The sequence below is a fragment of the Lepidothrix coronata genome, unplaced genomic scaffold, assembly GCF_001604755.1.
Source record: "Lepidothrix coronata isolate B3197 unplaced genomic scaffold, Lepidothrix_coronata-1.0 Scaffold75, whole genome shotgun sequence".
NCBI classification, from domain to species: domain Eukaryota; kingdom Metazoa; phylum Chordata; class Aves; order Passeriformes; family Pipridae; genus Lepidothrix; species Lepidothrix coronata.
Window position 1 is genome coordinate 2,437,037 of NW_016690255.1, and position 14,460 is coordinate 2,451,496.

The window sequence follows — 14,460 nt, forward strand, 5'->3', positions numbered from 1 at the left end:
GAAAGTATTAAATCAGATTGTTTTTCTTGATGTCAGCATCTGAAGGGTTCATCTGGAATAGTACAGCTGAACACAACAAAAACAATGGGATGAAGTGTCATGCGAAAAAGATACATTAAAAAAAGAAGGAAAACCAGCATGCAAAACCAAGTGTACGTAAAAGCAAAAGGAAAGAAAAATATACTCAGTAAATTGAAGTAGCATGAAGTAGCAGTACATGAAGAAGTGATAGGCAGGGAAAAGCCAAACAATCAGCTGAGGAATTAGAGATGGGACACAGTTGCTGCAAATGGCCAAACCTTCAAGAGTATTATTCTGAATATAGAGTGTGCAACTTTTCTGCATAATGAAGAAATGTTGGAACACAACCTAGCTGCTGCTGCTGGGAAATAAGAAGACACACAGGAGACCAGCAAGACTAAGTTTGTGAACAACTGCTGTAATTTAATTTTACATACTTAACATACTAAAAAACTACAGTCCCCCAAAAACTTAATTCATGTGTAAAAGTATGTTTTTAAGACCTGAATTGCTGAGGAAAAAGTAGAGTAGACAATCCTTGTAGAATGTAAAATATGAAATTACAGTCCCTACCTAAATCCCATTGAAGTGAACTTCTGTCTTAAGCATCTTTCTCTGACAGAATTCACAGGTTACCATGATAATGGTTTTATGCCTTCCATGACAAAAAACCTCAAGGAAACACCTCTAAATTCTGTGGCAATGTTTAATCACTTTGTCCCTAAGAATATCTTCCATATCACTCTCTCATGTCTGCATTATTGTGACATATTGAACATACACACTGCTGAACAGTTTCAGCGTAATTACTTTTCTGTGAATTGCTTTATCTTGAGTTCAGCAGTTAAAATAGAGAGTCCAATCAGCCAATTCAGAATTTCTTTATCTCTCCTCATGACTGCTTGAGAACTGGAGCAATAGTTTAGTCATCAGTCTACCTTCTCATACCCTCAACTGCTCTTCCCCTCAAATGCAGTCCTTATTTTCCTGAATTTTCTGGCTGGGACATGAATTCTTGCTCTTTGTCTTCTCTCATGTTTGTTTCCATGAATACTGAAGACATCTGCAAAGCAGTCCAAGAAAATCCCTCCCTGAAGAAAAATGCAGAGCAATGGGCAGGTTCATGCAAATTCTGTGAAAATGGAGAGGCTTACATTCATGGATCTGAACACCCCAATGCTCGCGTAATAGAAAGTACCCATGGAACAAACTGACACTCCACAGGTACCAACTCATTCCTGTAGATGTGATGGTAAAAGCATCTTCTAATGACAGATTTTGAAGAGGAGGAAGCTGTAGCATTGTGAACATCCACCAGGCATCAGTCCAAGGCATCAGTGACAGTGTTGAAGAACACGTCCAAGTATTTTTTTGAAAATCTTGTCAGTGGACAATGAAGACTGGCCATACAGATTTCATTCTATCTAAATGAACTCTCCACTTCTCATAGTGGGCATAAATAAGACAGAATCAGAGTCTCTTCTAGCTTTTCTTTTTTTTTCACATTCTTTGAAGTACTGAGAAATATCAAATTCCCTGACAAATCCATCAATATCTATGAATGAAATAGTCTGAGGCAGTTTATGTCTCACAGGCTCTTTGCACACAACTGAGTTTCTAATATACAGTTTTAATCTCTTACATTAATAAGAATTGGAAATGTTTTACTCCCCCAGACGAGAGCTCTGGTTCTCCAGTGTAATGGGGGAATAAGTATGTAATTTGTAAAGCAATTTGATGATTGCAAAATGCACATTACATTGTGATTATATTATTTTAAAAAGAGTATCAATGCTTTTAAATAAAATCCACTGGTATTCATGTATTCATTAAACATTTTCATTACTCACACAGAGTTTTTATATTTTCTGTATTAAATTATAGTGTCAAATCACTAGAGTGTTAATGTAAAATGAAGTTTACTCTTTGAAAATGATACCAAGATCATTGTGCTAGACTGAGTCATGTTAATCCATTCATGTTTGTTATACTTTATTTTGTTTCTTGATTTCATAGAACACAGAATCATAGAATGTTTTGGGTTGGAAAGGACTTTAAAGGTCCTCTAGTTCCAACCCCCCTGCCATGGACAGGGACACCTTTCAATAGATTAGGTTGCCCAGAACCCCATCCAACCTGGCCTTGAACACTTTCAGGGATGGGGCATCTGCAACTTCCCTGGGTAATGTGTTCCAGTGCCTCACCATTGTCAGAGTAAAGATTTTCCTCCTAACCGTTAATCTAAACCTACTCTCTTTTGGTTTAAAGCCATGCCCCCTTGTTCTCTCACTACATGCTCATGTAAAAAGTCCCTCCATCTTTCTTGTTGGTTCCCTTCAGGTACTGGAAGGCTGCAATTAGGTCACTCTGAAGCCTTTTCTTCTCCTGGCTGAACAGTTCCACGTCTCTTACCCTTTCCTCATAGGAGAGGTGCTTAACCCCTCTTGGTGGCCTCCTCCAGACTTGCTCTAACATGTCAACGTCCTTCCTGTGTTGGAGACCCCAGAGCCAGAGTCCAGGGAGGGTCTCGTGAAAGCAGAGTAGTGGAGCAGTTTTTGTGCTTACTGTGGTCTTTTTGAAACAAACACAAAAATAAAGGCAAGTGGAAAACAGTAAGAAATGAATATTTTAAAATATTACTGCCTTTTTATGTAAAATGGTCCAATTAAAAAAATTCGTGGAAGCTAGGAGTAATGTCTCCTCCCACACATCTCTTGAAAAATTAGAAGATTTTTTTTTTCCATTATAACATGGATTTGGGTCCTGAAACAACCAGAGTAATTAATTCAACAGGAGTTTGCAATGTTTCGATGTCTCAGACAATCAAATTGGAATAGTTTGCCATGTACTTTCTGTTTCCCTTGAATACCAATGGATATATCCAGGAACATTCTGAATTCAAATAAGCACATTCACATGTTCATACTAATTCTTGAAAACTAGATTCATGGTAGTTGTTTCATTATTAATAATATAATTACTTACAGAAAGCCCAAGCAGTCAACTTTTACTTTATTTTCCATAAATCTTTCATAATGCACAATTGTAGTTCATAATTTGCTTTGCATCCATACAAAAGTAATACACAAACACTTCATAAAATAGAGCACAACAGTGGTTGTTATAGCAAAATCTCTCCATAATTATGCTTTTCTTAGCGTGAAAATCTGTGCTTTTTAAATCAAAACCAGAACTAGAAAAAGTTCTCCAGGAATGCATTTTCTAGCTAGGAAAGCAAGGATCCTACCCTTGTTGCAAGGCTACAACATGAATAAAGACTGTGCTGCAGGGAACAGGTAGCAGCTGTAATTCTGATACATTAGTCTGTAACAGCAGCACAAGGACATGACTGCAATTCTTTGAATGTCTGTGTAAGTATCCTTCTTCATGTGTTATTAATGTTCATGGGACGTTAAGGTCCATGCCTAGCAGTTATTGTGCCCTTCCTTCCCAGTGCATGCAATGCATAGGATAGTGGTATTCATATTAATACCAAAGCAGGTATTTATATGGACCTAATTTTTCTTGTATAACAATTTTTATTAAAGAGATGCATTTTCGAGTGAATTAAAATCAGGCACTGGAGACCTTTTTTACAAAAATATCTTGCTAAAAATATTTACATGAAAAATTTAAATAAAATTGTAGCTTATACATTGAATTTTTCTTTAAATCATTGTTTCTATTGTCTCAATATATTTTTTATTGAAAATTTTGGATTTGGCACCTTAGGTAATCTTAGTATCATGTCAGCCTGGGAACTAACTGAAAAACATAGTAGTTATTGCTTTCAAAAGTTAACATTATCATATCTTGCTTAACAAATCCTACCCACACTGTAAATTATACAACTTTTATGTGTTTTAAAACCCACAAGTAGCCTGATGTTCTGTCACACAAACTGAGCTCAAGAAAGTTTTTTTTGGCATGGTTTTGTGCTGTGTTCACTTTTAGTATATTATTTGTAAAAAGAATTGCCTGCCAATGTATAAAAAAAAAATTTTCCCATGTGAAAATAGCATAAGTGATCTCAGCAGAAATAGAGCACACAGTTTTTAAATCAGCTAGTATATTTAAAGTACCTCCAGGATTACAAAACTATGTTCAATGCATGGAATATATATGGAATATACAAATAGATAAATTTGTTTTGAGGTATTTTGAGTATTGTGCAACATATTTACATTTTTAAAAGCCAGGACTATTATATGAGATAATCAAAACTCAGAGAAGAAACAAACAGAAAAATAAACACTACATTTCCTTGAGCCATTTCTATCCACTTCTGTTTCATGCAAGAACATTTCCCAAGTGAGTGCTTTTAATATACGATATATAGATGCCATATAAAGCTTATACTATGTTCACTATCCTTAAATGCTTTTTTTAAAGTTCAGAACCATCTTAACGCTAAAAATATTTGAATCAGACATTATCAGTCAATCAAGTTTTTACCAAAAGCTTAAGCAAAAAGAAGTTATAAATACAAATATTCTTTGCACTTTATATTAGCTTGTTTAGTAAATCTCTTCTAAGTAATCTTACTTTAGTGGGGCATTAAAAACTTTCAGACAAAGGAGTGAAAAATATTTATAATAACTAAATGTCTTGTTGGTGTAGTCTGATTATTGCCAAAAATGTCTCTTCTTAAGTTTAGTTAACACTTCACTAGATCCTCTGAATTCTATTTCTATTCTTAGTTGAAAATGAACATAAGACAGTTTACATACAAAAAGCAGTAGAGCATATTGTTTGTGCCCTATTTTTTGCATTTCAGCATACAAATATGCATATGAAAGAATAAATATCTTGAAAAAAATTCTAATTTTTTAGAAGCAACTGAGATTTTGCAAAACTTGCCCTTCTTGTTGCTGTGTCTATTTCTCTTAAAGTAAAATGGGATATTATTTTATGTTTCACAATGCCAGTGTTTAAGGCCAATCAACATGGTAGCATTTACTACAAAACGGGCTTGAAAACATTCATAATTTTACAATCGTCTGCAGAGTTTTGCTATATTGAGACAAAAGGACGTGTCCTAATTAATTTGCTGAGCTATATTTCTTCCTAACTCTACACCAAGAGTAGTATCAAAACCTGTAAAACTGCATAATATTGTATACAATATTATATCAAAATTAAAGCTACATGAGTTACCTTATTTCTGGCATATAAAATTATTTGAAATATGATTTATAAATATTATATTTTATCTATAGATTTCGATAGAAAATGTCATGTTTTAAATACTAAGGTTTTCATAGATGTCTCCATCAAAAGCGTAATAATGAGCATGCTGTGAAAGATGGAATTCATTTTGAAACATTGCCTATGTGGAAAATTTAAAGGATTTCCAAGTATTTTTCTTTAGTCATGAAAATTTTACATGCACTAAGCCATTTATTGCTAACACATGACTTACTGACAGAAAGAAAATAACACCTAAGACTAACATGTAAATGTTATAAAATAATGGTTCTTTAAGGCCCTTATTAAAATTACCATCTGAGGTATGTATAGTCTTCTGAACAAAACTGAAAAATTTCCAACACCTGTATTAGCATTAAGGAAGTAACTCCTATCCAAATTCCACTGACAACAGTGGAAGTATTAATTAGATATGTGTAGTTAGTTGTCATGGTTTGAGATAGCCCCAAAAATCTAATTCCCTAGTCTTAGCCCCCTTCCCCAACTCAACCTAATGTGGGATGGGCTTTCCAGACAAAACACGCCAGACTCAGAATGGGGGAAAGGGAATATATTACAATGACTGTACAAATAAATATTATAATACATTATACACACGATCACAACCATCTCTACCATGACATAAGTATTTACAATGGATCAGATCTCTTCTCCCCTTCAAATAAAAGTCCAGGAGGGAAAGAAGGACACATCCCTTCCAGTCTCTAAGCAGAAGTATCTTCTACAGCAGCAGTCATCTGTCCTCTCCACATGCATGCAGTAGCTGATAGCTGGATTTCTGCCACCACTCACAAGGGAGGTATCCAAGCTCCCTCAGCCCCTTGACGCAGGCAAAGGGGTCTTCCTCCATGGACTACGTCACCCCAGACAAAGGTCGTTCCACCACGGTCATATCACGAGACACAGGGGGTCTTCGTGACAGTCTGGAATCTCCAGGAGATTCAAACTCCTTGCAGGGCCTCTGTACCCTGCTTCAGGCTGCGAGCTTCTTTGTAGCTTGCAGCAAGGGAGGGCCCCAAGGTCACCCTCTCCGCATTCCATCTGGCCATCCCAGTCTAGCTCCGGGACGTCTTTGAGCTTCTTAGCTCCTCTCTCTCCAGTGCTGCAGCACTCCAAGGCTTCTCTCAAATAGGAGTCCATCTATTCCTCCTTTCTCGGAGGTCTCAAAGGAGTTTGGGGGGGAGGGTCTGGTATCAGTTCTTACCCCCAAAACTCTGTCTCTCTGCTGTTCTCTCTCTCTCTCTCCTTGCAGGAGTTCTTTCTCTGGTGCTGCATGCCTTTGTTGCTGCTTGGTCTTATCTCTCCTGGCTCTCTGCCACCTTCTCCTGCCAGTGTTGCTTCTACCGCCGCTGTCTCTGCTCACTCACAGTGGCTCAACTCTCACCTGCAGGCACTTAGTTCAGCCTTATGCTGTTCCAGGTCCCCGCAGGCCCCCGCTGGGGGCTGGGGGGCCAAAGCCCCGCTGTGGGGCCAAAGCCCCGCTGTGGGGCTCTGAACCCCTTCCTAGTGGCTCTACAACATGACCACCACTCCCACAACAACCCAACTACAACTCGTCTCTTCCAGTCAGCTTGTGGAATGTTTACATTTTGCAGGAGCACCCATTGGACAGAACTTCAAAACTTCCAGGGGTTTCCACCCCTTGGGGTTTTACCATTTTCTTAGCCTCTGGGGGAAAACAAGATTCAAACCACTACATTAGTCTTTGGTGCACCCACAGGAAACCATAGCTATTTGACTAACCTAGTTACTGTGAAAGAAATTTATCACTAAATTTGATCTTGTCCAACCCTCACTGTTAAAAATCAAAATGTTATTCCAGGAAGAAATACAATATTAAGAAAAAATGCTATCATTAACTACTGAAGCATTTTATTGGGAAAATTATCTTCTTCAACTTCAGTCAGTAATATTTCTTTAGTCATGAATCAAATAAAACTTTGACATGAGAATACGTGAATTTGTCTTTTCATTAAAATTGCTATTGTTCAGTACAGTAAAGTTTTCATTTGATTATGATCACTGTTACACTTCTTATGTTTGTTTTGATAGGGATAAATACAGTGATAATTGAAGAGATTCTGAAAAAAAATATATAAGTCAAAGATAACTCATATCATAGTAAAAATTTAAACCAAGATTGCGTGTCTTTACAAAACTGTTCCAGTTCAATTGTGAATTACAATTTTTGAAAGACATGCTGGTTTTGGTGTCCTATAAAAAACTCAGTCTAGATGATCATTACAGTTATTTTACCCTTTAAAAATGATGAATCACTGAAACTTTACAGGAATTTTTTCCCATCTCTCAACCAAAAAAGTTCAAAAAACTTATTTGATCAAATTACTTAAAGTTCAGCTACTGAATCAAATTGGATCTTAATATCTCAAAGGAGATGTAAGAACAAAAATGATCAAGGGGTTGGAGCACCTGTCTAATGAGGAAAGTCTGAGAGAGCTGGAACCGTTCAGCCTGGAGAAGAGAAGGCTCCGATGAGACCTTCTAGTACTTAAAGGGGGCTTAAAAAAAGATGGGGACAAACCTTTCAGCAGGGCCTGTTGCAATAGAACAAGGGGTAATGGTTTTAAACTGAAGAAGGGTTGATTTAGTCTATATATAAGGAAGTAAATCTTTTAGAATGAAGGTGGTGAAACACTGGCACAGGTTGCCCAGAGACGCAGTGGGTGCCCCATCCCTGGAAACATTCAAGGTCAGGTTGGATGGGACTCTGAGCAACGTGATCTAGTTGAAAATGTCACTGCTCATTACAGGGGGGGGTTGGACTAGATGACCTTTAAAGTCCCTTCCAATCCAAACTATTTTATGAAAGTAGCTATCTATTTTTTAAAAATTTTAATATTATTTTCGTATGTTTCTAATTAGTAGGGTTTGAACTTCTTACTTCCATGAATTTGACTTTCAAGTGGCACATTTTCAGAAGACCCTTTATCATCTCTGGGAGACCCACCCCAACTGCTCACAAAGATTTCTTTCAGAATTATGTCAAATGTCTTTGATATAGGTGTCGACTATTTGAGCTGCCAATGGCTCTAGAAGTTAAATCTCTTTTGCAAGAGCTGGTTTGTGGTTTGAGAGCTGGATTTTTTCAGGTGTTTTGCTGTTGAAGATTTTTGTTTGGGGGTTGTCTGTTTATTTATTTATTCATGATGTATAACTTTTAGCTATGAGACTTTTTTTAAAACTAAGACTAGGAAAACCTACTGTAAATTAGCATATGTGCTGGTTTAAAGATAAACTGGCAGGAGAAATGAACCCAACTCAAAAGAGAGATTATAAATCAGAATAACAATTTAATAAAAATAATACAATAAATACAATTACACAGACAAACAATTGGTTTTAACCCACAAAACCCAAATGTATAACTCAGCATCCTGGGGCATGAACAGAGTGGTGTTCATTGGGTCCCCTGAGTCCAAAGTAAAAGGAGAGGGAAAACCTGTTGGTGAGGTGCTGTTGCAGTCTGGTGGAGAATGGTGATCGCAATCTGGTTGAGAGTGGTGGTCACAGTCCTTCTCTGGATGCCACAAGTGGTACCATAGTCCCAAGACCCCCAAAATTATATATCCTCAGGTTCAGGCAGGAATGCCCAGTACCTCCCTCAGGGTGGGGAGTTCCACAACGGGTGTGAGGACAGGAGCATCCTACTGTCTCACAAGCCTCTTAACACCCAGCTTATAGCCTGAGGGGTCAGGCTGCTCTGGGCAGCTGCTGTAAATGGTCTATTGATAACAGTTTCTGGGAAATGGCATGGAAGGCTATAGAATACACAGTTTTGGGTTACACCTGAAGCCAGGTAACACCTGAAAAGTAAATTTAAGCGATATAAAGAGTTAAGCACAAGATGCACATGCAGGCTTTCAGCAAGGCACATAGAATTCAGTATTAGGAGAAAGCGGAGGCAATAAATTCACTAGGATACAGGACACCCTGACACAGAAGAACATAAACATGAACAGAAAATGCTAGCACACACAAAAAGGACATATGGAGAGGAAACAAAGGGAGATAAGAAGAGGGAAGAGCCAAGAAATTAAGCACTTGAGCCAGATACTGAAAATCCCTGCCAAATGCATAAGGAAACTACCCAAATTAGGGAAGGTTCAAAAGTTTAGGAGGATGATGATGAAAAGGACATGGGGTTCATGATGAAGAAAGACCGGAACTCCCACCGAAGTTCTCCCCAAATTAAGGACCACGCCTCTAACTCCACCTCAACCCCGCCTGTTATGAATATTAAAAGTAGATGTTGCAATGTAATGAATATTCATAATATGTGATGTAATTACTTAGCAAAAAGTGTATAAAAGTTCAGTTGTGCGCTTCTCGGGTTGGAGCAGTTTGTCCAGGGCGACCTGGCTGCTCCCCAGCCATGAAAATAAATACCTCCTGCTTGTAGACTGAAAACTCTGTCTCTGAGCAGTTCCTCTGCGCCTTCTTTGGGACATAAAATTGGCATCACACCCACACAGTGATGAACTGGTCCCAGCTGTTCTGACTAGGACAGTATACATTAGATTTTTTAAAAAAACAGAGCATATCATAAGATCACTTTTATATGATTACAAAAAAAACAGTAAGGATTCTTTATCCTTAATATAAATGTGAAGAATAAAGTACCTGACACTTAACTATAACTCTGCATGGAGCTATACGTTCAAATTATCGCAGTAGAAAATAACAAATTAATTCTTGATTTTTTTTAATTCTAAAAAGATATGACTGTTATGACTCTTTTCTACAGTTCTCATCTTGTAGTATAGAGTATAGATGTTCTTCTAGCCATATGTTCATATATAATGTTAATGATCTAAAATATTTTTTGAAAGATGTCAGCATTTATCATTTGAAAGCTGTCATTTTGTGTCAGTTTGGAAGTATAAAATGCATTGACACAAAATACCCAAACTAATATTTGACCACCCAGAATTCTCATATTTAACAAGTTTTGTCTTTTTTTTTCAGTTTTTTTTTGTTTGTTGTTTGGATTTTTTCTAAGAACATGATATTTTGCAGAGCCTTGGCACGAAAGACTGGGGGCTGGAAGGGGAAAAAGGTTTTCAGATATCAGTGATTCTTTAATAATTTTAACATTCTACCATGGAACTATGCTGATGGGTTTTATTTTAATTATCAGAAATACATTTAGCTGAACATCTCTAAAACTCACTCAGATAAAACTCACATGGAGCCATGCCACCTAATCTTGCCGTCAATTATTTAAACTGAAACCAGAAGCAGAAAGCTGATTTCAACATGAACAGTTCTCAGAAATTCAGCTCATTGTTTCTTAATCCATTGAACACCATTCAGACACGTCAACCAGAAGACAATATTAAATTGTTCACTGTATGGCAAAACAGGTAAAAACTAAATTTAATCTTTTTAAAATCTAAAGGTAGCATCTAAGGTCTGTATTTAAATTAATGGGAGTAGAGCTGCCTCTGTCCATGAGGTAAAAGAGTGAAAGTGTCCTGCACTGATTTTCGCTGAATGTGGGATGTTGGGCGATTCAACAAAGCTACTAAACAAGGGCCTTTCTACTTTGAAGGTCCACTGCTGCTGAAACTTGAGGCAGAGCAGATGAGAAAAGAATGTAAAGATTAGCTGTCAGGTGTATTAAAACAGTTATTTACTGGAGCAACTCAGGAATTCTGCTTCCAGGGTCACTAAATGTTAGTTTAATGTGGAAATATGCCTCCAGATAGTGTGTGAGTTATAAAAAGAGATAAAATATATTGAATGCACCATTTTTCTAAAGTATTTCAGCCCAATTTTTATAATTCATCAAACACTGGTCTCAACATATCACCAAGAGTCTTCCCACTATGATATACCCAAGAGCAACACAATAAAAAAGAAGCATTTTTCTGCAGTATATATTAGGGTTCAGACACATCTTTTGAAACAGGTTCTTAACTAGATTAACTAGTCAGCCTGAGGGCACACCTAACATTCATCCTAGCTGCATCTGTACAACCTGCTCTACAGCACATACTAAACATGAGAAATTATACTATCAGAATGTTTAAGGATCTTGCATTAATTTTCAAAAGCTGAAAAAGAGTAAAACCATATTATTGCTTTAACTCTAAAAGTGCCAAGCACCTAGTGTAAGAATTGGGTCTATACAAATAGATTCCTGAGCACCTCAAAAGATAGGTATTAAGAAGGGTGTTCTAACTGTGATACTAAGGAGATGAGTTTGTGAATCCACATCAAGGGAAAAGCCTCTGCATGAAAAATATAGACTTAAAGTCTTATGGGTCAATATAAAACTTTCTCTATAAAAGTATAAAACATTTAAAGTTGTGTTTGTAAAATTCCTCTTTTTAAAGACATGGAGATTAAGCTGATAGCAAGGTTCATCATTAAGGATAATCGCTATTAAATTCTTAGTATATTGAATAAGTTTTTCTTTTTAGTCTTAGGTCTAGATCAGCCTTTACACTTGTTCAATGGTTGCTTTATGTTTAAATATTTCATTTGCAGTGAGATAATATTAACATCATAGGCCAGATTCTATTCTTGCTTTCCTATTGAATAGGTGGACTTATTCTACATTTATGTATATTTCTAGTAAATTAACAAGAATTTGGCTTTGTAATAATTGTTGTCTAAATCTGTACTCTGATGTCTCTGAAGCTATTTTCATTGAGGTTTACGTCACATTTTCACAAATGTAACTTGTCTCTGGCATTGGAATAGGCTGTCAAGGGAAGTGGTGAAATCGTCCCTTGAAGTGTTCATAAAACATACAAATGTGACACTTGGGGACATGGTTTAGTATTGAACTCAGTGGTGATGGGTTAACAATTGGACTTGATGACCTCAGAAGTCTTTTCCAATCTTAACATTTCTATGATTCTAAGACTCAAATTCTGTCACGAGGTTGATTTAGAGATATCCTTTTGTGCCAGGGTAACTGAAAATATTCTACCACTTAAAATTATGTTGCATGGTTTCTAATGAACTGCATTAAATAGAAGTTAAATTTTGAGGAATTTGCTTGTTTGTTTATTCGGTGCAATATTAATCTTTTTTCAAGAATGGATCTATCTGAAGGCATTTCCAATATGAGCCAAGAGAAAAAAAGGCAGCAGAACATAGCACTTTAGGAGGGGCAAATAGCTATTTGTATACTTAGGGAACTGCTTCACTTTTTGCAATTAGCAAAGTCACCCTAGAAAAATAAAAATACTTGATTAGGTGAAAGAAAAATTCATATGGGAAACAAAGGTTCTGTAATACTTTAAAACTATGTGTCTTAATTAAAATGTGTTTTTGTGGGTGAGAGTGAAGTATGTGAATATTTATACATGCTCACATACATACGTAAGTACCCACCCATAAGAAATTAGATGTTTTTCTTCTGATATTATTATTAATACTATTAAGGAGGCACTTCATGTTCTGATTATCAATTGTTCAGCATTTTTAAGTGACTGAATCACACACAGTGTATCATTAGCTTGACAAGGACAACTTCATCCAAATTTGACATCTTTCTGCTTTTCATATGTTCCTGTTTCCTGTATTACCTCTTCCATATGCTGAATATTTCTATTCTAAATTCTCGTTTGGGAAGAAAAAATGTCAAAACATAATCAAGTTACAAAATTAATACATTGATTATATTGTCCAGAATTTACATAGTGAGTATAATTGTGAGTAGATGCTGGATGCTGAAGTAACTGAGTAAGGTCAATAGAGATATGTGTATGTTCATTTTAGAAGTATAATTGACATCTTAAATAAAGATTATGTAATAAATCAAAAGCTATGGAGGAATTGTGACAACTTATCCTGTCCTGTGTTTACAGTACGTTTTTACATGTTCTCACATATGATGTCTGTTAGGTGTGCTTCTTTCCTGATTCTCTATTGCTCATTTTTTACTATGTCACTCTATCACCTACATCCCTTATTTCCTTTACTTTGATTTGAAGGTAATTCAGTTTTATGGGTTCAGTTCTGTTCATTGTTTCTTTCAGCTGTCCTTCTTTTTATGCTTAATTTTTCAGGATTCTGCCCTATCTTTAATTTTAGTTTTGTTTGTTCTAGTCACCAAACAACTTTTTATCTCTCAAATATTTTGTCCTTGCCTCACCTGTTATTTTCCAGGGATGACTGGGCAGTCTTCGTACAGTTTGTCTGCTTTGCAGTCTGCCTGCTTCTCTTCTGTGCTGCTTGTCATGTGCTGTTTCCTCACACTGCTCCGTGAAAATATCCTTGATCAAGTGATCCTCCAAGATTGCTGAAGGACAACAGACCTTCTTCAGCTGAAAAGGACCTAAGCATCACAAAAGGCTGTTGCACCAAGTTTCACAGAATTTTGAGAGCCCAAAACAAACTACAGAAGCAATTATCTGTATCTGTGTAGTCAGCCTGAGGACTCCCAAAGCCACTAGTTCACTGACCCTGTTCAGCTTTTGTCTTCTATTACAAAAGCTATTACAGGTGGCCTTAGAACTATGACATATTAAAAGTGAAAATAGCAGTTCATTTTTATGTTTGAACCTTTCGGGCTTCCTTTTCGTTTCATGAATATCTTACAAAATACCACCACATATTTTTATATAATTAGTATATTTGAGCACTTTTAAGAAAAGCTAAAATCAAATCAGTTGACAACTCTCCCTTCTTCTATCTATTCCTTCTCTATTGAGTTATCTTTCTTTTCATCCATACCATCAGAAACTTATTATTTTATTATACTATATTATTTATTTATTTATATATTTATTTATATATTATATTATTTTATATATTATATTATTTATATATGTAGTTCATATCCTTTCACCACTTGATTCTGCCTCATCTTCCTAAAATTTTTTATTTTAATTGATTTTTCTCTTTTACCTAGGACCAGAATAGGAACCCAAAAGACAGTTTTTCTTTTACAGGACTTCAGGGAATAAGAATCATTTGGTGGGTTAATCCGGTTGCATTACTTCTATCATATAATTCAGGGGCACAGAAATATCTATGAGCCCTTTCAAGGGAGTCTTCTACATACTTCTGAATATAAAAGAACAAGCCCATTTTTAGACACTTTAAGACCAATAAATTGTTTGTTTGTGCTCCAATGTTTCATACAACAGGGCCTACAACCACAAAAGTCTGAATACCACACAGTTTAGGACTGGAAAATATTTTCTATATGTACACATAATCCCTCTTAAAAACAGAACCCACAATCCTGCA